At 37.6% G+C, this 25,229-nt stretch overlaps 2 non-coding genes across 2 annotated transcripts; both read right to left on the minus strand.

Moving 5' to 3' along the window:
* Positions 1–17,440: 17,440 nt before the first annotated feature.
* Positions 17,441–17,533, minus strand: Trnam-cau (transfer RNA methionine (anticodon CAU)). The gene is made up of 2 exons: positions 17,497–17,533; positions 17,441–17,476 (listed from the first exon to the last, which is right to left on the minus strand). It is a non-coding gene; the product is annotated as a tRNA-Met (tRNA).
* A 4,146-nt stretch (positions 17,534–21,679) lies between these two features.
* Trnam-cau (transfer RNA methionine (anticodon CAU)) lies at positions 21,680–21,773 on the minus strand. The gene is made up of 2 exons: positions 21,737–21,773; positions 21,680–21,715 (listed from the first exon to the last, which is right to left on the minus strand). It is a non-coding gene; the product is annotated as a tRNA-Met (tRNA).
* Positions 21,774–25,229: the final 3,456 nt, after the last annotated feature.

Raw genomic sequence — 25,229 nt, forward strand, 5'->3', positions numbered from 1 at the left:
TTTTCTTGTTGACTTCAAGTGCAATTTTTTCGGAGTTGGGTCAAACTGACCTAAATCTGATGAGTAGAGAAATGGGGGAGAGATGTGGAGCATGTAGCAATGTAGCCACAAAGTTCACCAACAAAGTTCAAGCTACGCCTTGTATCTATTGCTCTTCGTTAGAATCGACAAGACAGCTACGAAATATTAACATCCTAAATGGAGTGAGCGGAGAAATAATCGTGGACAATAAGCAAAATATAAAAATATTTTTTAAAAACAAAGCTTACATTGAGTAAAGGGAGAGGACCGTCCAATTGCTGCCATATCTCTCAATATTACAAGGTTTATCTATTTGTTTTTCTCTATTTAAAAATAGCTATTAGGTTATTTTTTTATTGATTCATTTGTTATCTTGGACTATGACTAATTGTGCTAAATTTTAACTTGAACCGACAATGGGAGATGGGAGAACAAAACGTGTAAAAGAATCCACCCAGACAGACAGACTGACAGACCTAGACCAGTGTTTCCCAGTGAGTACGCGTAACCCTAGGGGTACTGAAAAGCTTTGGAGAGGGTACGAGCCGCTGCGCCTCATTAACTATTCTGTTTGTTTGTTTGTTTGTTTTTGTATTTATTATGTTCTGTTAATAAATTAAACTGTGGTGGGGGTGGGCGAGTGGTACTCAGCATTTAAAAAAATTATAAAAGGGGTAACGGGTACACATAGGTCAAAAGTTTGGGAAACACTGACCTAGACAGAAAGAGTAAGTTGATATGAGCTTTGTAATAATACATTCGTACATTTGTTTTTACTTAAAGTAATTTTGATTTTCTGAATTAAAAAAAAAACAGTTTTGGAAGAAACTATTTTGTAAAAGTTTACCAATGATCTCAATCGGCTGTGGCCGCCATGATGTCCATCGCCGGCTTTCAGAACATTGGAAACTTTTTTATTTATGTTTTTTTTTTACATCCTCCATCCGGTTCCCGTCAGTTGCGTCGTCTGCGCCAGCAAAAAATGTCTGGCCCCCCACCACGTGATGTTATCCTGCTCAGATCAACGCCCATGACACTGGAATTTCTCCAACAAAGAAAGAACATTTACCCCGAAGTTTGACGAAATGATGTCTTGTAAGACAATCAGATAATAATTTGTCTACAGACGAAGAGTAAATTAGAACTTCTGAACGCATTGGTTGGCCAGGGAATGTCAGTCTGTGCTTTGAGAGCATTTCTATTTTCTTGACTTGACTTGAGTTTTACGAAGTCGTGGTGGCTGATGGGATACTGTGTGGCGAAGGATGAAGTGTGTGTGCACTGTGGGGGGGGGGAGATAAAGGGAGACAGAATATAGCACAGTCCTAAAAATGTTGTGCCTTTTAAGTTTCTAAGAAGTATAAGTTAAGAAATTGAGTGAACAATAATGAAAGAAAGAGAGCGAGAGAGAGAGATAGGATAAGAATGGCTGCTTGGTCGTGTGGTATCTGCTCTGGACTGTCGTCTCGATGGTCATGGGTTTGAACCCAACCAACCGCCCCATCCCCCCTCAGTCTTTCAAAAAAGTTTGGGCTTGGATGTACTGATGATCTGAAGGATCAGCCGAAAGAAATGAAACAACTAGAAGTGAGACGTGAGATACAGACAGTTGTTGAACAGGAGTGTTACAGGAGTGTTACAGGAGTGTTACAGGAGGGAGAGATTTGAAAAAGAAATGTAAAAAAACGAAAGCGGGAGCAAGAGGAAGGGTTAGGAGAGGAGAGAGTTAAAGTTAGATTCGAGAGAGTTGGGTAGATCTAGATCAAAATGTACAAAGTTTCTTTTTATCAGGACACTAAGAAATATCAATACCGAGTGTCTGAATACGACTGCGTGTGTGTGTATGTGTTGGCTTGTGTGTCTGTTTCTAAGTCCTATTAAATGAATGCTTTCGATCGTGTGTGTGTGTGTCACGTGACTTCATCCATTGAGCTTTATTTCATTGTGTTGGACTCACTTCTGTGTTATTTTGAAGCCACACATTTGAAGTTTGACCTCTCAACGTAACGCACTCTTGTCAGCCAAGTAGCCAGCACGGATAGTGGTCAACCATTCGATGACCATTCAACATGACATGGTAACCTTAAATCTTCACTTTTCTTCGCTCACTCCCGACACTTCCCAAATATTTTCTCCTTCCCCCATAAGATGAGAACCTCTGATCCCAGACAAAGGTTATCAACGCAGCCAGCTCGGCTTTGCCTCAAACATCGAACCTTTTAGTCCCTGATAGGGCCATTAAGAGACAAAGAGGTGAGCAAAGCAAAGGAGGAGAGGGAAGCTGCAGCACGAGAGGACGGAATCTGATTTACTCCCATGTGAACAAGCAGTCCAGGCTCTGGTCATGCAATCATGGGGCAGCGAGTTTGCAGCGAATGATGATGATCCGTCCCACGCCCTAGCCGCAAAGATAAGCCATTAAGCAGCCATTAGTCGACGCTGCTTCATTAACGATTCCCTTTATTAATTTTGCCCCTGAATGACCACTGGGGTCCAGCGCCTGCCCTCCCCAGTTTCCCACATCATTACTCCTGTGATTTATGGTCAGAAGTCCGCGACACACTTGGATGGTTTCTTAATACTGCTATCAAAATACAAACAACTCATTTAGTGCAGTCCCCAATTATTCTACACAAGCGACTCTTGCATACATTTATATGTCTTTGACATGCGTTGTGTTAGAAATGATTGCACGATACATCTTAGCACAGTAATCTCCTCTTTGCTTTCATTACAATACCCCAATTCAACTAATAGCTTCGTTGAGGACGGAGCCTTGACACAGATCTCAAAAACGTCTGTAACGATTTTCCTAGAAATGTAACAGTTGGTGTATATTGCTGAGAAAAGAATTACTAGCTCTTTGGAAACACGGGGAAAACTGTTATTTTCAAGTTAAAAAATGTAATAAATTTACATTTGTCTAGAGATCCAGATCTAGGTCTATATCAAACATCGGTTTTGAAAGGACTATCGTTTTCGTGAATTTCCGATAAAAAATGTGACGTAGTTTTGTAATCTAACATTCATTCATTTTTAAGATTTTTTTTTTACTTATTACTTTTTAAGAGTATATCCACATAAACTCGACTTCAAAGGACTAAAACAGAAATACGTCTTATGATGTTTGTCAATCTCCTAATATGTGTAGAGGATTGAAACTTACAGAAGTAACGATTGGTCTTGATCAGAGTTGGAGACTATCTTATCTTATCTTATCTTATCTTATCTTATCTTATATAATACAGACGTTACTTCAAAAAAAGAAGATGATTACGTCCTACTAGTTAGAGTTAGTCGAAATTTGAGAGAGTAGGAGAGTTGTTCTTATCCTAGATGTCCAAGTGACTTTGACGTCTTGTCTAGATATAGACTTAAATACATTGTATTAACTATATCTCTGAGTTGTGTCTCTTTGGATTTTCATGCTCCACCATTATATGGTCAAATGTTGTCAAGAGGCTGAACTAGGGCAAAGAGTTGATCGCTAGACGCTAGTTGTCCAACCGTCTAGACAACTACCTTCAAAATCACCCAAGCAACCTCTAAACATAGAGACGGTTTGTGGCAAAACATTGGCACTCAACTTTTGTGAATCAACTCTTATGAGTACATTAAACGTAGGGCTTATAGAATATATCAATCTGTTGTGTTCTCCTTGTGCTCTCTAAGACATCATACACAGAAGATTCTAGAACTCTTGCATTTTTTGGAAATCTTATCATTACAACATCGAGACTTGATTTTTAATTTCATTTAAATATATTAGTTTCTGATTCATGAATATCTCTTGCTAACAAGACCCGAAATTGTGACCTTTGACCATGCGAGAAGTATTTTTTTATTACCGCGCATCATTCATGCTTATGGTATGTTCAGTACTCAGTCTAATCTCTTTTCTGGACATGTGGGGGGGGGGGGTGCGAGTATCTGGAAGAAGGTTCCCATGCTGTCCTTAGACGCTCAGCAAACATAACTCAACATGAGTCGGATTTGAACTTGAGCTCCCTATGTCAAAAACAAACATTGTAAAAGTATGTTCTCTACAGTGTAGCAAAATGTTAACATTTCCTTCAAAACATAAAACCTCACAAAAGAGTAAAAAAAAAACAAAACATGAAGGTTTACTAAAAACAAAAACTTGTAGGTTTAGTAAAAAAAAAAAGAAGACAATGAGTTTTGTCCTTCACAACGTTGCTTCCAACTCAACAGTCTTTTACTTCCGTTTACACCTTCTGGTTTGGTGTAAATCCACAACCATGGTATTCCCCCAACACACAAACACACACATCTCACACATACACATTTTTAAAATTTTAAATGAGATTACGTTGCCCTCCAAGTGTCAGAACTTGCCTCTCGGGTATCCTAGTGAGTTCTCATTTAATGTAATTTTATTCCAGGAGCTGAGATGGATATTGTTTTGGCTTCGCCAATGAGGGATAATTAGCTGACATTTATACCACAATAGTTAATTCTTATTAGAATTATACTTTTCAAAAGTAATCCTATAGAACAATCATTGTTTCTCAATCAGTATTACAAAGAATCTTAAAAATGTGAAAAGTTGGTCCCATTTATTGGATAAACATTGGGAAAAAATTAGGAATCATGAATCTTATAAGATAGAAATGTGGAAAAAAATTGCGTTTCCTGATGCTATGGCATGTACATATAAGAGAAAGAGAATGATCTTTTCTACTTTGGTTCTAAGTCCAAATGTTTGTCAGACTGGATCGGCATTTGTACCTGATGATTTAGGGGTTTTAATGAAGGGATGGTTAACGTCAGATTGATATAGCTAAAATTATGTTGTCAGCTATACGTTGTAATCTATTAGATCAAATGCAAGTTGTACAAAGTTAGTGTTGTCCAACGGATTTATGCACACGCTTTATGAAATTGTTATATTGTTATATTTCAATTGTTATAATTCAGAAAAATGCATTATAACACGTAACATTAAATATTTTACTAACACATATTGATTTCTTATATTTTCCCGCTCACCCCCTCCTTCCCCCCCCCCTTTATTTTTTGTCCTGTCCGATCTCATTTGAAAACTAGAATTTGACAATTTTGTTCTCAGAGTTTGTCTTTTCTTTCTCACGTGAAGACGTGGGGGGGGGGGGGGGGGGTAGTTGGACTTAAATATTTAATTTCACTCGGTTAGTCAGGGGGAAACACTACAAAAGCCTCAGCACCACAAAAGCCTCAGCTTGGGGCGATGTGGAAAAGTGACAACAGTGATGAGGGGATAGAGGTCATTGTCCAATAGTTACTTTTTCAATTTTAATTTAGAAGGTGACGATGAGTCATACTGTAAAGCTTCTTCTAACTGATTACAATGGAAAACATGACTTGTTATCTAGCACTGGGACCGTAGACCACCAGATACTTAGGGTATATTTCTGTTAAACGTTACTCTTTCCGACCTTGCGATCTGGAGGGCAGATGATGTAAATGCCATCTGTTTCTATGGCCAACGAGGGTATCATGTGACCAGCACAATTACCAATCGTCTTAATTCCCTCGACTAATGTCAGTTACCCATTACAGTTGTGTGCACTCAGGGGCGCCCTAAAAATCCCGAAATTCAAAACTCCAGTCAAAACTCCAGTCTTCAACAAGATTCGAACCCGACTCCACTCGGTTCATAAGCCAAGCGCAATACAACACAGCCTCCACGACCCCTACATGCTATAAGGTAACTTGATTGATAACTTGATTGACCTTGCTTACATCATTTAGTACCATAGTGGTATCAGAAGTAGTATCAAGAGAATGTTCTATAACTAAATAAGAAATGTTACTAGCTGAAGGTCTAACACTGCATCAGAACTCACATCAAGCAAGAGATCGCCAGTTACATCTCTCCTTGACACCACCCTCCCTCAGTTCATTGAGGTTTTAAACTCATTCCTTTTGTGCTCTCTAGTACATAAATATAAGTCTCAGACAAAAGAGTGTGGCTCGAAGCAAGGGAGATGACACTTACCCCAAGGGAGATGACACTTACCCCAAGGGAGATGACACTTACCCCAAGGGAGATGACACTTACCCCAAGGGAGATGACACTTACCCCAAGGGAGATGACACTTACCCCAAGGGAGATGACACTTACCCCAAGGGAGATGACACTTACCCCAAGGGAGATGACACTTACCCCAAGGGAGATGACACTTACCCCAAGGGAGATGACACTTACCCCAAGGGGGTAGTAGAGCAATGAATGTCCTGAAGTAGATTAGACTCACGCGAGTCTCCTTGTGTACGTCTCTCTCTAGGTCTGTGTCTGTGTTTATAAAGTCCAATGCTTTTCATTATTTTCATTTGCTATTGGAATTTAATAGGACATTCATTTGAATTTTAGTTATGTCAGTGTGTTCGTGTGTCTGTGTATGTGTGTATGTATACGTGTGTATATACGCGTGTGTGAATTGTATTGATCTAAAACAAAACAATACTTTGTTCTTGCTCCAAATTTATCAGATTAATTGTTTGGTTTTGAATAATTCAAACACTTACAAAATCATTCCATTATTAACGCTGACCCAGCAATGTACGTCTTACTGGTCTGAATGGAAAGACTATAACGCCAGTGAAACTGTTTACATTTAGACATTGATTAATTCAAGTTCCCAGAGTCGAAAAGTGATTAAATTACAGGTCACATTACAGGTCATATTACATGTCACATTACTTTACATTACAGGTCACATTGCAGGTCATATTACTTTACATTACAGGTCACATTACAGGTCACATTACAGGTCATATTACAGTTCGCATTAAATGTCACATTACTTAGCATTACATGTCACATTACATGTCACATTACAGGTCACATTACAGGTCACATTACATTACATTATTACACTTTGGTAAGTAAGAGTACTGAATTATTAAATAAGTCTTTAACAAAAGAAAAAGTAAAATTTCCCATTTCAGACCTTGTGGTCTATAGGGCAGATGGTGTAAAGGTTATCTTTTTCTGTGGCCTACGGTTAACGAGGGTGTTACGTGGCCAGCACAACGACCAACCGCCTTTACTTTTCCCCAATTAATGTCAGGTACCCCTTAGAGCTGGATGGACTCAGAGGCGCAGAAAGGATCCCGAAATTAAAAATCCCAGTCTTCAACAGGACTTGAATCCGAGACCCCCGGGTCGGAAGCCAAAACTCTATACTGTTCAGCCACCGCGCCTCCATAAGTCTTTATTCATCAAATAAAAAATGGGGGGGGGTGTGATAGGGGTGCCACAACAGTCATCAAATTAAAAAAATTGCTTGCAAATCTTAGACGTTTCTTTAAAAAAAAATAAAATGTATTTGTTTACGTCCAAGAACGACAATTGTGCAGTTCTGATTACTGCTCGCCTGGCTTGCGTTTCAAATAGTCATCACAAAAGTCCAGGGTTGGAACTTTGCTCGTTTTCCTCCCCTGCCCTCCATGGTCTTTATACCTGAAGGAATGTCTGAAACCTGGAAGTTCTGGTCAGCATTCAAGAATTTTATATTAACAAATGTATCTCCACATTAAAGGTCAGAGTCTTGGTTTTATCACAGAATTGAACAGTACAAAATATATCTCTAGATTTAATCTACGTCTAATCAAATACACTTTCTTTTAGTTGTCGTCTGCTGTTGCAAGTGTAAATTCATTTCCCATCCACCCCGACACTAACATGTCCGCTGCGTCATCATCTCGTTCTCGCGTTGTTTGACGAGAATATAGGAAACTCGGGGAACGATAACTCGTTCGGCAGATTTCAACCAAAGAGGGAGAGAAAAAAAAAGACTTTCTTGACTAACTGTGAAATCTTGGAAGTAAATCAGCCCGAAATGTCTACACGTGACAAGACGTTGAAATAGAAGCAGTTCAAACGAGTAACACTGTGTGCCAGCTGCTTACGGGCATGCTATCTTAACGGGTGGCCCCCTCAGAGCCCCGCAGAGACAACAGGATAATGATACAGGCTGATAAGAAGGAAGAAAGTGTGGAAATTGATTTAGACAATCATTGTTAGATACCAAGAGCTACATAGGCTGTGATTTACTATACAGAAGACATGGATCGTTTTTGTTCGCTTGAAATATTTAAAATTTATATTGAAAGATGATTACAAAGTTTTATATCAACTCAGTCTGGAAACAAAAACCTTTTATGCATTATTTCTCCCACACCTAATCTCGAATCGAGTTGAAATTTTGCATAATTATTTCTTGTACCTGACATAACAAGAATTAAAACAAAAATAACTTTTAGTTAATTAGCTATTGGTAATGTATTATTTTGTTTGGTATCGAACAAGGGAAAGAAACTGTACTTGACAGATGTAGTGGTATACTATGAATTAGTCCCCTTGAGGAGGCTTGAGCCCTCCAGTTCGAAGTCGTACAACTGTTTAAAAATGCATTTAAAACGCGATCACGGCAACCTTCATCCAGGTACTCTCTTCTTTCTCCTCCCTTCCTCTTTTCCCAACTGGTCCAAACTAGTGACAGTATCATAGCAGAAGCTTTACAGTATGACTCATCGTCACCTTCTAAATTAAAATTGAAAAAAGTAACTATTGGACAATGACCTCTATCCCCTCATCACTGTTGTCACTTTTCCACATCGCCCGAAGCTGAGGCTTTTGTAGTGCTGAGGCTTTTGTAGTGCTGAGGCTTTTGTGGTGCTGAGGCTTTTGTAGTGCTGAGGCTTTTGTGGTTTAAAGGTAAAAGCATGAAATAGCACTTAACGAAAACAATAGGTAAAAATATTTCTAATAGTCTAGATGTATTACAAATTTAATTACATGACTGATCCAAACTAATAGAAACAATCACACTTAGTATGAGATTTATACTATAAAAAGTATTCTCTTCGTGATTTTGTTGTTGATTTTATATCTTCTCCAGTTTATGAAACCATGAAAGGAAATTTCTTGGTCTGAGGGGGATGTTTATAAATGACAATGTTTTAGGCTATTGTCATTACTATTGTGACTTTGAAATGCTTGGAAAGTCGTGAAGATGGTAGCAAACAATTAGGGTCCTGAGAGAAATTCTTTGATTGGATGCTTGGTTTTTCATTTTGTTTTTTTCTGGTGTCGTAAAGGAAACAAATCCGTTATTGTTTTTGTGCTTTTTTTCCTGTCACTTTAAGATCTCCAAAAACTGAAAATGCTTTTGTGGATCACCAGCTCCTTTAACCGAGACCAGTCGTCATAGAAGGCCTGAACAACGACCTGCAACGTCACAACCTGTGGGCAGTGAAGACACGTCACAGGTTGCAACGTCGCAGATCAGTGCCAGGAGGTCTGGAACGAATGGTCTCTCTTTAGCTTACTCAAAATCAATCTACTTTTGGTCTTTCTAAAATCTTATATTCTTTTTGGTTTGAAATCAAGCATGTATTTGATGTTCAAACGTGTACATTTAAACCGAACACTTGACCCAAGGGTGACCCTATCTTGACCACTTGATGTTCAATTGTGAACACTATCTCACCCACTTTCTGTTGTAAACTCTTCCAGTGGACCACAGGATGGAAACACTGACGCTGATCAGAAATGTATCCACCTGGGTCTTGGTGAAAGGGCACGCCTCCTTGCAATGAGTGTTTTGTTTACGAGAGAGAGAAAGAGAGAAGGCGAGAGAGAGAGAGACAGAGAGGAGAAGTGGAAAGTATAGGATAATATTTTAATTCAAACGTATTAATTATATTTTATCTTTGTTTTGTTGTTGTTGTTTTTTTGTTGTTGTTGTTTTTTATAGTTTTTTAGAATATTATTTTAATTGTACTAATTTTATTTCTTCTATCATATTTGTAATTCCTTACACATAATATTTTGTTATTATGTTACAAATGACAAAAATTTTCTCTCTCTTTCTCTCTCTCTCTCTCTGTGTCTATTTCACCACTGTCTCTATACCCCATCATTGCAATGAGCAGTGAGTGAGGAGGAGTGGTCAGGGAGCAGCCAGTCTACACACACACAAATATTTTTGTTAAATTCGTTCTAAATCAGATTTGACTCTGGAAGAGAGAGAGAGAGAGAGAAAGAGAGAGAGAGAGAAAGTGTCCACATATAAGCATTAGTTTTGTGTCAATAAAGGACCACGTCCCTCAAGTCCAGACATTTCTGACAGATGGTCTTCTACAGTTCGATTGCGATCTTCGCTACCTGAAAATGTCCCTAAGACGACCAGATTTACTGTTGTGAAATATATCTCCAAATAGAACGCGTTGTGTTTACATCTGGTGTGAATGTTCTAGGCATCAAGGAGTCTTTTAGTTTCGTTACATCCAGAACTTCATCGTCATTGGAGGGGGGGGGGAGAGATGTTTCAACATCACAGAGTCTCATATTTTCTTCACATGCGGTACTTAACTCTACCTCGCGCTCTGTCTTCTACTTGCCTGCGCCTTTTATAGATCTACCTTATGTCTCATCTGTCTGCCTGTCTAAACTCACATTTGTTTATTGACAGGAGGGCTGGGGGATTCAGAATTGCGCTGAAAGGAGGGTAGTGAAGTGGGGGTGGTGGGGGGAGGGGACACTTATATCACGTGTTAAATATGTAAAGTAACTTTACAGTTATAAGTTTTAGTATCATTTCAGATTGTAATTAGCTCTCTCTCTCTCTCTCTCTCTCTCTCTCTCTCTATATATATATATATATATATATATACATATCTATCTATCTATCTATGTATCTATGTATCTATCTATCTATCTATCTATCTATCTATCTATCTATCTATCTATCTATCTATCTATCTATCATTTTTATTTAAAAGATAAGATCAGCGCGTCAACAAAACAAAAGTTTATTGAAAATTTATATTCAATTTTTTTTACTTAGTTATTCCATTTATAATTATTTTTATAATATATCCACAACCAAAATGTATCCACTGTGAATAAATATATATTTGATTCGTTGTTGTCATATTTGTATCCCTTCCAAATAAAGTTTATTCGCTCATTATATCGGTTTAGATATGCAACCAATTACAATGTCTACGGACATGCAGATGTAATGCCGTTTAGTGGGTGGCCGGTCTAGATGCAGTAGTCTTCAAATCTGAAGGCACATCCAAAATATGCCATTAATATTTTTACAACAATTAAATCACGCATTTCCTGATAGACTACAGCAATTATGTCAGCACAACAGGGCTCTGTTTTCTAGGCTTGATGGTCTAACATCCACATTGATCGTTCACGTTTTTCTCAAAGCCAATCTACTTTTCTTTTTCTAAACTCCGAGAGCGGAAAATGTTTCCCAGACCTAGTTAGATACCTAGGTGCACGACATGATAGTCCTTGTCACTATTTTGCAAGCTACTCGGGGTGGCCATTTTACGCTGACTTGAAATGCTCCCACAATCTCCCGTGCAGCGCCGTGATGCTTTGAAATGTTGTCAAATCTTTTCAAGTAGAAATGATTTGATTTTTTTTTCTAACAGACAAAAAAAAAATTTTTTTTCTGGTCTCGATTTCTTTGTCAATGTTTTTCTTTCAGTTTTTTTTGTGTTTCTGTATCCAATGCTACCAGGTTTATGGTGTCGGTGAAGCAGGAAAGGGGGGTGGGGTGGAGCAAGGGTTAAAGTTTAGAAAGTGTTGACAGACGAAGGTTTGATCTGTGAAAATCTCCAGATCTACCAGCCGAGCATCAATGTTTATCCTATGTACTCAGGCCAAAAGACAACTGCAGACGTAGGCTTAGCGGGCTCTTCTCTGGCATTCTGTGCATTTACTCTTTAGCCTTACGTTGGTGTGCGTGTTGGTGTGTGTGTTGGTGTGTGTGTGTTGGTGTGTGTGTGTAATGAAGTGTTCGTGTTGGTGTGTGTGTGTTGGTGTGTGTGTGTAATGTTGTGTGTGTGTGTCGGTGTGTGTGAGGTATGTGCTTGTGTCCTCCTCCAGTGTACTTTGTTTAGAAATGACGGGGTAATAAAAGCGGTTCGCGCCTAATTATATGGACAATTTAAAACCAGTTATATGTACAAATATAAATAGATTTTGTCTAAAACACGTACGTGCGGATTTTCATCATTAATGTTAATCACAGAGCCAATGTCAGGGACGCTCCAATCAATTATCCGTGTTGCCAAAAGTAAAATGAGCTCAAAGTTTTGGGATTCATATTTTTTTCCGCCTTGATTGCGCTAGAATAGAATGCCAAAATGCACAGTGATGCCCGTAATGGAACCATCCATAAAGAAAGATGCCCAGACATCCTTCATAAATTGAAGATTTTAAGGTGTGAAATTCAAATCTGCTTTCCGCCTAAGCTCAGCTCTCAGGCTGCCATTCACGAATGTTACTATAGGAAACAAATTTACATTTTTTGAATATATTTATGACAATGGTTGTGTCTACAAAAATTGTATTCTTCTGTAAGAAATCAAATTTCTGATGTTTTCAGGGGTCAAGTAAATAGGGTCAATAGATACTTACAGGTGTAGCACAATACACAGAATGAGAAATCATAGTGTTTGTTTTTCTGAGCTCAAATAACTGAAGAGAACCTTATAATTGTCTATGTGCAGTCCAGCAAAAAATTATCAAAGTTATTGATAGAGATGTTTTTGATCATTCGATTGATACTTACAATGCTTTTTTTTTTTTAAGTATTAAAATCATGTATTACTTAAATTGACCGATAGCGGGCAACTACTTTGCATGAGATGTGGAAAGATAAGCAAGTCGCAACTTGGGTTGTGTAGTCATGTGAACACTGCACTCATCCTTAAATTAAAAAACAACAACAGAGTAGTTAATTAATAACTGGTAATTAATTATTTTGTTTGATACCGACAAGGGAAATTAATCCTTCAGTATGCACATATATGGCTAAATATGTAGGGTTTTGTGCCCTTATATTACATTATTTCCATCTGGAGCAAAAAAAAAAATACACTGAAATAATCCTAATAATGTTAAAAACAAGCAAAATATTGTTAAAAAATTATTAAAAAAAAAAAACAAAGCTCATCTAAGGGGAATAACTCCGCATTTACAACTATATATCTAAATAATATATAAGTTCTTTCCCGTATTCGATATCAAACAAAATAATTACTAACCAATATTAATTGACTAATTTGTTAATGTTTAACGTATTCATTTTCATTTCGTCGATAAAAGAAAAGCAGTGTTAGATTGATACTATTCATTCAACGTATTTTGATTTTCCAAATTCCAAAAAAAAAATTCAAAGACTCAGGATCCAAAATACGAAAAGTTTGATCTAAAAACAATCTTTTTTCTGTTACATGTATAGCCTACGGCGGTAAGCTTACGGACCGGCTGTTTTCTTTTGAGTCTCCACCTACAGCCTCTGTGTTTGTGTGTGTGCGTGTTGAAAAGCACAATTCCGTCTTGTCGTGGGCAATAAACAATATCTGATGACGAAGTAAACACTATCCCGTGACGATGTAAGCAAAAGCTGATGACGTTATAAACACACCGTGATGTCAAGTGAGAAGATACTTCCTTCTTTCTCAGTACGTCTGTCTGCCAAGAAGTCTGTCTCTCTGCAGACGATTTCGTACCGGTGAAGTAAAAAAATAGAAATGGTGTGGGAAAGTGTAGCGAGTTATTTTACTATTATTATAGTTACTTATCACTGTAAAGCTTTATCGAAGAGTCTCGTCTATAGTGGATAGATAAAAATAGCATTACATAGTCAATATATGTATTCAATGAACTGATAGGGATTAAGTTTTGATTCAATGTGAACTGATGTTATTGAACGATTTCCATAATTCTAATTGATTGTTTTGAAAAGGGCCAAACTCAAGACCTGAAGACGGAAACGTGTCCATTTGGTTATCTGTAGAAGAGTATTAACATGTTAGGTGTACCGAAGTAAAGATGCCACTGCATGTACCGGATTGAAAGAGGAGAACGGTGAAACGGGATAACAGTGTGAATATTGTCTGGCTAGAACAGCAAGAGTTAAAATGAGTTGATGTCTTGTGGTCTCATTTATATTTCACAAAGCTTATTTCAACTCAGTCTGTCTGTCTGTCTGGCTAGAACAGCAAGAGTTAAAATGAGTTGATGTCTTGTGATCTCATTTATATTTCACAAAGTTTATATCAACTCAGTCTGTCTGTCTGTCTGGCTAGAACAGCAAGAGTTAAAATGAGTTGATGTCTTGTGATCTCATTTATATTTCACATAGCTTATATCAACTCAGTCTGTCTGTCTGTCTGGCTAGAACAGCAAGAGTTAAAATGAGTTGATGTCTTGTGATCTCATTTATATTTCACATAGCTTATATCAACTCAGTCTGTCTGTCTGTCTGGCTAGAACAGCAAGAGTTAAAATGAGTTGATGTCTTGTGATCTCATTTATATTTCACATAGCTTATATCAACTCAGTCTGTCTGTCTGTCTGGCTAGAACAGCAAGAGTTAAAATGAGTTGATGTCTTGTGATCTCATTTATATTTCACAAAGTTTATATCAACTCAGTCTGTCTGTCTGTCTAGAACGAATGTTATACAGGATTTTTCTCCCACGTCCCGTTCTTGGTTAAATTTTGCTAAATTATTTATTGTCGAAGTCGATACACGAATCAATTGAAGCAGTGTTTCCCAAATTATTCCCTAAACGGAGCACCTCGCACATTCTGAGTATTTAGCTGAACACTTGGCGATTAATCTTGCAGTATTGAGATATGGTAGTTATTCTTTCTTTCCATTGTATAAAATATATATATATTGTATTATAGTGTTTTTTTTTGTTTTTATTTTATTTTGTTTGCTTTTATTTTTATTTCTACTCTGAGATTGAGAGATTTTATTCATAAACAAGGATTTCAAGCTTTTGTTCAAATTCGTGAGTTAGTGAATACGCTAACAGGGTCTAGAGTTCAATCTTAGCCCCCATCCTACTCAACTTCATCACACGGTGTCATGGAGGTCACGTCTTACAACCCAACACCATCCTAGTACTACCTCCTCACAATGTGAATGCTTAAGAGAGACTAAAGGTGGGATTTTGAACCTATTCCTTCTTTGTCCCCCCCCCCACCACCACTATAGGGACATGTGTCTATGTTAGATAAAGGTGGATACACTCCTTGCTGACATTACAGCTGGCATGTCAGCGCCACTAGGGTGCTCAGACAACTCTAAGAGGGGGCTCTCTTGAAGCCATCAGTTTGTCCATCAACGTACCCCACGCCGGAGCTTGAGGCACACACTCGATGTTACGAGTTACGTGTTTTACCCTTTAATATCACACAAACACACACACACTACTCTCACAGAACACACAAACACACTACTCTCACTTGTCACACAAACATTCACATACAAACAAACATACTAACTGCGAAATGACACCATAGGTCTCTATTGCTCTTATTTCTTGCTCTCTCTCTCTCTCTCTCTCTCTCTCTCTCTCTCTCTCTCTCTTTCTCTGTTTGGGAAAACACTTTCCTAGGCTAACCATAAAAAGGTTTAGATACTAGATGTAAGTTTAATTCTCAAGGGTAACCAAAAAGATACATTTAGATACTAAATCTAAATTAAACTCTCTAGGGTAACCATAAAAATATGTTTAGATACTAAATCTAAGTTGAACTTCTCATTAGTGCGAATTGTGTTACTTTCTAAAAAAAAATGTATAGCCTGTTTTAGGGAGCGAACTTTAAATTATTACCAATTGTATAGGCCCGTTGGCAGGGGGAAAAGTTTAATAAGGATAGTATGATAAACATCTCCCCACCTCGACAGATGTCACTGGCTCATTTGGGATGTCTTTCTCTTCCCTACCCCCTCAACCACCAAAGTTTTCTCGTCGTCTTTGACCCAGTCTTCCTGCTCTTCATTCACCTGTGACGTTCAAATCTTTCAGATCCTTCCTGCGTTTCGCATTACATTCGGATTCTTGCCGATCATTTAAAGTCTTTATTAAGTGGGCATTTAGGGGACATTAAAACTACGGGGGCCATTAAATCTCCCCCAGTGGTCGGTCTTCCATTTCAAGGTGGGGGGAGGACTCAGATTGGACAGGGCGTCTTTTCATTTCCGACGATTCTTTTCAAAGGTGTGTCGTGGGGGCTCCGTGGACAAGAATCGAGAGGCGTGTCCGATGTGGGGAGTGAGACTCAGAACGCTAGAATTTCTTCAAATTGAAGGCGAAACTAATTTTTATGGCTATGAATTTCATTTTCAGATGGACAATAATGATACAAGAGCAGACGATGCGTGGAAATAAGAAGAAACATCGACCTTCACCTTAACGGTTTAATATTTGGTCGATCTTTATTAAGTCAGTTCAACTAGAACGTCATAGTCCAGAATGTACTATTGATAACATGTATCAATGCCTTATAGCCGGGAGGGGGGGGGGGCAACCTATGGAGCAAGCGCCGAAATTGGCGCATTGCACGATTACAAGTGGCACACTATGTCCCCAAGAAGAAAAAATCAAGAATAACCTCGTAAAAAAACACAAAAAACAACAACAACAATACCTGATTTTTAAAAATAAAATTGCACCAGGAATTAAACTCACAAGCTATTACGGCACCCACATCGACTAACGTTTGTTTGTTCGTTTAGCATCGGACGTTTCCATGTTTATACATGCTGTTTTTTTTTTTTCATTAGTCTTCGATGAATTTAATATGAGTAGTGTAGCCCATGCTGCCCATTCATACTTTCTTAGAAGACAAATTGATGATAAGCGTAACATCTTTGCACTTTTCTTTTGTTTACAAAGCGTTAATGGACATTTTATATTTTGTATTTTCAATGAAACATTTCTCCACTTCGAGACTTGCATCTATTTCTTAGACGAATTGGGTCATACACTATGATCAACGTCGTTCTCAGACTGTCACGAGCCAATTAGGCCATGCGGGAATGCGTCAGATGCGTAGCCTTCACCTTGAGTTTTCTTTACATTGAAGCTTATAAGTAGAATGGCGTCACTTAGTATGCTCTACTTCTTTCTACTACAGCTAAAATTTGCCCAGATAATCCCGGTAACTTGAAAAAAAAAAAAACTATTTTATAAAATACAGACATTATTTCAAAAAAGAAGATGATTACCTTCTGCGTGGGTACCTAGGTCAGTGCTAGTCATGCATATGTTCATTAATGACTTAAACTCTGCCAAGTCACTTTCTTTTTTGGGTGACTCAGGCAACCCATTCCATGCTCTAATAGTACTAGGGAAGATGAAGTATTTTTACAAAGTGGTCCAAGTATATAGAAAAAGGAATGTGCCTTGCTAGATTATTGGGTTTGTTTTATTTCATATTACTATTAGATTTAATATTTAGTTGTTTTTTTACTTAAAATTGACCAGATTCTACCGTGCTCAACACCATCATTCTATTGACGTCTTCTGCTGCCCAAAATATTCCCGCTAAAAAGGTCTTCTAAATGTTACAAAAAATATGCCCCGGGTGAGGATCGAACTCACGACCTTCAGATGGCTCGGACAGTGACGGGATTATGAGACTGACGCGCTACCTACTGCGCTACCGAGGCTACACATAATCAATGGCCTTTTCTGTAAAGTAGCAAACAAATAACTTCTTTTATATAGATTTATATTGCTTTTTGCTATCAAAATAGCCCCAACTGATGGTAAGATTTTTCTAGGGACAAACTTTACTCTTAGTTTTATTTTTTAAACCTTTTTAACAAATAAAATGATAATAATGAATAAATAGAAAAAGGATTATTATTAAATCAAAATACATATTTTTTTCACTCTTAATGGACCTCATAACTCATTCAACAATCGTAAACAAACAACATTTAGCCACGTGGTTCTCGATCTCTCCTATACAAATTACGTAATACACACAGGCTGTCACGTGACAGTTTTTTTTTCATTGTTTTATCAATATTATCACGTGGCTAAATGTTGTTTGTTGAACGTCTCACTGTCATTAGGTTAAGTGATAGAGAGCCTCGTGCTAGTAACTGTCTTTAAAAGTGATATATTATTATGTCACTGGAATTTTCACTAAATAACTAATGAATGTTAGATTTAAAAAAGAAAACAAAATACAAAACTATAAAAGTTATAGGAAATTCGTTAGAGCCGCTTTCGAGATCCGTGCCCACCCAGGTTTTTTTTAGTTTCCCACCAAGAAGGCTTTTGGATTTGGTTTCCAGGAGGGTACGAGTTAACTAGAGGTATTGTAATAATACTTAAAGTACGCTTTCAGACTTTGCGATATAAGGTGTGAAGCTGGTCCGTTGATATGACTTACAGGTAATCAGTTTCATGAGGCCAGTACAAGTACCAACCGCTATTACTTCCCTTACGTAAGTCAGGTACCTGTCAGAGCTGGGGCACACAGGGGCGTATACAAAAAACAACTCGAAATTCAAAATCCCAGTCTTCGCCGGGATTCGAACTTGACGTGACTGTTATCTCTAACCAAACTACAACTGAATCTAAGACTTAAGGTCAACATTTGATAGATGTCCGAGTTGGACTAAGTCTAATGAAATGGAGGGGAAGAGAATGTTGTCTTAGACAACGGTTTCAGTCATTGTCTCGTTATCAACACAATTATCCATACCAACGTCGGTCTTTGTTAATCAATCCTTAGAACTGATCAATCCTGACTACTGCCACGCTCCCTCTAGAGTTCGCCTCCACCGCCCCACGCAAACTGGGCACCGCATTTCAAACACTCGACTGGGCGACGCCTTAGCCATTAGGTGTGATCCTTGACCTCTATTAACTCATGCCTTCCCCTCCCCAAACCATTCTGTTCTCCTTATGGCTTGGAAGATGTCCACATGAAAACTGATGCAGTGCTGCAGTGGTGGCGGAAGTGGGTGGAACTCACTGTCACTGAAGTTGTTAGCGGTGACCTGTGTCTCGTATCTTCTCTCTCTCTCTATCTCTTCTTTCTATTTTCTTTCACTTTCTATCTTGCTCCGTTTCCTAAACAACTTTTTCTCTTTCAACACCCTGTAAGTGTTTCTTCGATATCTCTTCCCTTAATTATTTTCTCTTACTTTCTCTTATCTTTCCATACTCCTCTCTCTCTCTCTCTCTCTCTCTCTCTCTCCCTCTCCATATTTCTTTCCACCTCTGTTCACATCATTCTCTTTCTTTCCAGAAATCTTTTTCTCCAGATTTCTCTCTTACTCTCTTTTCAGACCACACACTCCAGAAATCTCCTCCCCCCCGCCCCCATTCGATCTATCTCCCTTTCTCCATCTCTCTTGTTTAAAAAAAAACAACTCCTAATGCTATTTTGTACTTAATAACCATCGACTTCTGACTCCAGAACACATTTACTTTTATTCCCTACAAAATGTCCTTTACTCCCTTTCTTGCACGCTCACAATGGATGGTGTTAAGTTCTCAGAACTGCGCCTGACCCGTGGGATCAAATCCATCGCGTCCATTACTGGGGTCAGGTTTCTCCTTTGGACCAGGCACAGACTGGCCTCAGCTGTGAACAAAACGCCCTAGCGTCCTCCCTCTTGGACCTCCAAATGACCAGCGCTAAGGACTAATCACCGGTCACTGAATGGACGGGTCCGACCCCCATCCCAACTACCTCCCCTCAAAGTGTTTGATGACCTTCACTTAGGGGTCAGTTTAATTGAGTTTTGGTTGTTATTACTGTCCATCTTCGAAGTACGGATATAATTAAACGTCTTCTAGAGTAGACTAAGAGAGGTCGAATAAAATAAAGAGGAGAAAGAGAGGTGTTCACATGAGTAAGAGAGGCGCAGTGCAGGTCTAGAGTCTTCTCAAACAGTGCAGGTCTAGAGTGAGTTAATATAAGCTTCGTACAAATAAGAATATATTATTAAAAGGTTTTGACATATTCGCAACTTACCCAAGTGCTATTCACGATAAACCCCAATCTTTCTATTAAACCTTTGTATGTTATGTTCGGTATCTCCACAAAAGTAGACGCAGTCTAAATAAAAAAACAAACTAATCTTTTTATTTTTTATTTTCGATAAAGAGAGAGAGAAAGAGAGAGAGAGAGAGAGAGGGAGGGAGAGAGAGAGAGAGAGAGAGAGAGAGAAAGAAGTGGTAAATGTAAAAAAAAACAATAACTTAATAGCATTAGATGCCTTTCCAAAACACGATTCTTAAAGACAACCTGCACCCATTAAACCACTGTTACATCAGATCTGAGCGAAGTGGTCGTCTCCTTTCCATTAGGACTAAAACAGAAAGATTTTAAAACTCCTTCATCCCACTTTCGGTCAGAGTGTTACAAGATCATCTGTCGTCATCGAGAAGTACATAGAAGTCTAATTTATAAAGCGCTGGTTGTGTGTGTATGTGTTTCGTGTGTGAATGTTGTTCGTATTTGCATCTATGATGTTATTGTACAGTAGTTACGCTGAGGCTGTCAATTGTAGTCAAACTGAATTTCCATTTGATTGGATCAATAAAAATTATCTTCTTATCTTATCTTAAAAAGATAAATCTAGATCTATTGTCATTTCGCTACATTCAAAAGAGGTCTAATAAACTATTACAATTAATAAAACCAAATTGATACTTCTTTTAATTTAGAGAACAAAATACCAAGCTAAGGGGAATGGGAATGTGGCATTCCATTGGGGCCTTCGGAAAATGCTTTTTTTTTTCTAGGCCTGAAACTGATGTTATGAAGAATAATATTTGGTGTTTAATATCACACATTGCTTGCATTAAGATTAAAGGTGGCATAAAAAGTAATCAAATTGAGGGGGTCACAGTCCAAATGTAATTGCATTGAAGGGGTCACAGTCGAAATGTCATTGCATTGAGAAGCCGAAGTAAAGTCGTAGAGTGTACGAAGGACTAGCTTTTTGTTGTTGGCGGGGGAAAGGGGGGAGCGGATAAATACAAGTGTGACTAACGGGCCCAAAATAGGAGTGTGTGTATGTGTCGGGGGCGAATTATAAAGCGGGTCTTTCCAAATCATGTCAAAAGTCTATGTTGGAGAAATTACGATGCGCAGGTTAAAAAACAAAATGGGGGTTCCGGAAATTGAAATGATAGAGAAAGGGAGAGAGAAGGAAAGAGAGACCGAGCCGTGAAATTTCATTGTAACAGGTACACTAATTTACGGGCTAAAAAAGTATAGTTAAAATGAGGCCCGTTTATTGAAATAAAAAAAAAATGGAATAAATTGTGCACAGTTGCGACTTTCTACTTACTAGTGCATAATAGGTTTTTTTTTAATAACTTTTATTTAGCCTTTTGATTCTTATAGAAATATCGAATATCTGATTATGTAGTTCAATGTATTTTTTTAGATTGAAAATCTTTTGTGAAAATGGTGATTTTATACAAAGTTTTCTTAATATTTGATTAATATACATAGGTCTAGGCCTATAGTCTTTAATATAATCTTTACATCAACATTGAATTATTTTATTTTACTTTTAGCTATAAATTGTGATAATGCAATTCTTGTGCCTAATTTTCTACACAAGGCTATATCTTATCGCCTTCTTATATATATATTCAATATAAAAACTAAAGTAATTATTTGAGACTAATTGATCAAAAAATTGGTCAATTTTTCGATTGACTGATGTTGTTATGGGCAAAAAATATCAACATATTCCAAGAATGGCTGAAATAGTGTGTACAAAATTAGTACCAGACAGGGACTTGATATAAGCTTTTAAAAAATAAAAACGATATGCCCCGGGTGAGGATCGAACTCACGACCTTCAGATTCCTCCGAACTACAGTTAGATTATGAGACTGACGCGCTACCTACTGCGCTACCGAGGCACATGAATAACTATGTATATTATCTAAACTGCCTTCGGTATTCCATGGCGTGACAATAACCAAATAACGGACTTTGACTTCGCCGATAACGCACTACTTGCAGCTACAAATAAATAAATGCATACAAGAAATGACGAAAGCCTTGATAGAGAGGAACCCAAAATTGACTTCCACAAAATTGACTTCCACAAGATTGACTTCCACAAAGATAAGACTAAAATTTTGCGAGTGGGATATAAGGCAAATGGTGCCCGTCAGAGGTAGCGAGTCAAAGCGGGTCATATCCGGATAGTACTTAATAATTTTTTCTTTTTTTTTTTAATCAAACATTTATTAGTTACTAAGAGAAAAACAATCACTCTGTAAGTTGAATAAAGGAAGTATTGTCTTTTTTAAAGAATAATTTGCTATGTTTTTCTTGTTTAACCCCGAACGAAAACGTCACTATCGATTTTATCACAATGTTTTCATTCAGCTTCCAAGTCCCCCCCCCCCCCCCCCCATCTTCCCAGCTCCTGCAATCTCCATCTCGAACACATGTCATTACAAGATTGTGGGGTGTCCAACATAAAACACAGTACCCCCTTGGCCCTCATCAAATTATTATGAACAGCAGAAATTACTTCCCTTGCCGAGAAGTTGATGTCCTTAAAATTTAAGACTTGAAAATAGAGAATTAAATAAAAAGAGAGAGAAAAAATGTGTCAGATTTTTTAAAAAACATACAATATTAATATTTTATCAGTACGATTTTGTTTTTAAATTTATATTTTCCAATATACCAATTATTTAAATTTACAAATGGACCTCATTCACCAATCGTAAATAAACACGTACATTTAGCCACGTCATAATATTGATAAAACAATGAGAAATACGTATCACGTGACAGACACTATGGATTACATAATTTGTATAGAAGATATCCATGAGATCCATTGTTTATGCTATATCTGACATTAGGGACTCTCGCTATTAATGCTAATCACAGTAGTGTGCTCTTTGTATTGTGATTTTTAAGATCCAGTCTACATGTAAAAGCAACATATTAACGTAACGTTAAAAAAGAAGAGGAAGCGATATTGATAACTGGGGGGATGGAAATAAGGTAATCAAAAGAAATTCACTAAAATTGAAAAGGGGAAGATTGGAAGAGATTTTAAAATAAATAGGCAAATATGCAATGTCAAGGACGCTAAATTGAGAGATGACGATTGCCAACTACACATCTCACTGGTAGCTGATGTTTGTATAAAGAATGGCTTATAACCTTTAGCAGTCCAACTGTTTACACATTTATTGTTAAGCTTGTTTCAACTCTGCCCGTCTGCTACAAATCACGTGCACGTTATTTCTCCCACATCCCATTCACGGATCAAGTTCAAACTTTTACACAATTATTCATTATCGATGACAACACTGACTGAATAGAAAAATTAACAAATATTTAATAAATTAGTCATAGTAAATTAATTTTATTTGTATAGAGACAGTACTAGCCAATGGAAGATAAGCTTTGCGTAGAGGTATAGGTCGTTGGCTAAAAATTTGAAACTAACAAAAGATAACCCAAAAACTTCTACTTTTATTAGTACAAACCACAATAAGTGTTTGTTCTCTTACAATCTAGCATCATGAATGCTAGATACCTCGTTTCTTTTGTTTTCGAATTACTGCTCAGCTACTTTTAATTTTTTGTTGTTAAGGCAGCACAAAAACGTTCTCGCAGACGACACCTTCACCCACCCCAACCCCTCCAATGGTCCTCAAAAGTGATTAGACCATAACACACCCCCAGCACTGATAACTGCGCTAAACAAAAACAATTAATAAAATTATTTCCAATCGCACAAGTTTATTATTATTTATATTGTCTTAGACATAATTATCTATTTTTTTAACTATGTCTGCAATCTATAAGATAAGATAAGATAAAGATAGGATAGGATAGGATAAAATTATATCAATTAAAAATTAATTACATGATTAATTCAAAATAATCTATGCAATTCATGTAAGTTTTTTTTTTGTTTTTATTTGTATTTTGTTTTTAACTACGTTTTAATGTACTTCCTCCATATCGGCAGAGAGTCAGGTGAACACTTTCCTTATTCTGTACATCAGATCAAACAAAAAGCTAGTTAATTAGATAGATAGATAGATAGATAGATAGATAGATAGATAGATAGATAGATAGATAGATAGAAAAACTTAATTAAAATCAACCGTTATACACTGTACGTGTTGTCAAAATTACATCAGCCAACACAGACAGTGGTCACACACACACACACACACACACAGACACACACAAAGGTTCCTCTATCCAGCTGTTAGTCAACTCCCCTCTCTCCCCAGTCCAAGTGTACATTTGTGTCCATATCTCAAGGTGTACCGGCTCATTGTTCTCATTTTGTTTCACTGCGTCTCATTCTTGTAGTTCATATTTCAACCGTAACGCAATGTCAGGGCACACAGCCTGCTGGTAAAGCGTTTGGCTAGCGAGTTCGACTCCTGACGAAGTCCGTGGTTTTGAGCTTTGGAACTTTTAGGATGGCCCCTGAGTTTACAGAGTTCAAATGGGTTCCTGACAAACGGTGAAGACAATGAGTTCTTGTGCTAGTCTTATGACACCATCTTTAACCTTCGCCAAAGAAATATATGAGCTTTAATATGTCTCAGTGGATCGCAAGGGATGAAGGGGAACCGTTAATTTTATTTTGAACCAAAATCTCTTAACATGGTATCCACCATCTTTTTCTTTAGCGCAGCCCTTTCCTTTGTACATGTTTTCTCAGGGAACATATTTAAGACAGGGAACATGTGTAAAACAGGGAACATATTCAAGACCGAGAACATATTTAGGCCTAATCTCAAATATTTTTAACGTTGATTTAAAAACTTTTCAAACTCACCCTTAGACAAATTATTATTCAGAGGGAACATGTTTAAGACAAGGAATACATTTAAGACAGGGAATACATTTAAGACAGGGAACATATTTTATCAAAATCAACCTAAAACACAAGCTGTGATACTAAAGGCTCAAGGGGAATACCAAAATATAGTCCGGGCTGCTATAATTTTGTTTTTCGCTCCGAAGAGGTTTCCGAAAACAAGTCAAAATTTATTGGGTTCTATTAGCGTTGATATCCAGCCTGATTGTCCTCCTTAAATCAGGACTGGACAGAGACATGAAAGCTTGATGACCAGTGTTGACCGCTGCGGACATTGGCTGCTGATTAGCTGGCCCCTTCGGACCGATGGTTACAGCCTTCGGTTACTGCATGATTATAACTGCGCGAGCGATGACCTCAGGGGCTGAGTAGCCAGTGCGCGTGCGTGTTCTTCTAGGCCATTCTAGGCCACATAGAAGGAACAGAATGTCAGATTTACTTTGCATAAAAATTTGGTTTCAGAACCTCAAATTGATTTTAGAAATATGTTTTTCAACGT

Source organism: Biomphalaria glabrata, chromosome 7 (assembly GCF_947242115.1).
Source record: "Biomphalaria glabrata chromosome 7, xgBioGlab47.1, whole genome shotgun sequence".
Taxonomy (NCBI): domain Eukaryota; kingdom Metazoa; phylum Mollusca; class Gastropoda; family Planorbidae; genus Biomphalaria; species Biomphalaria glabrata.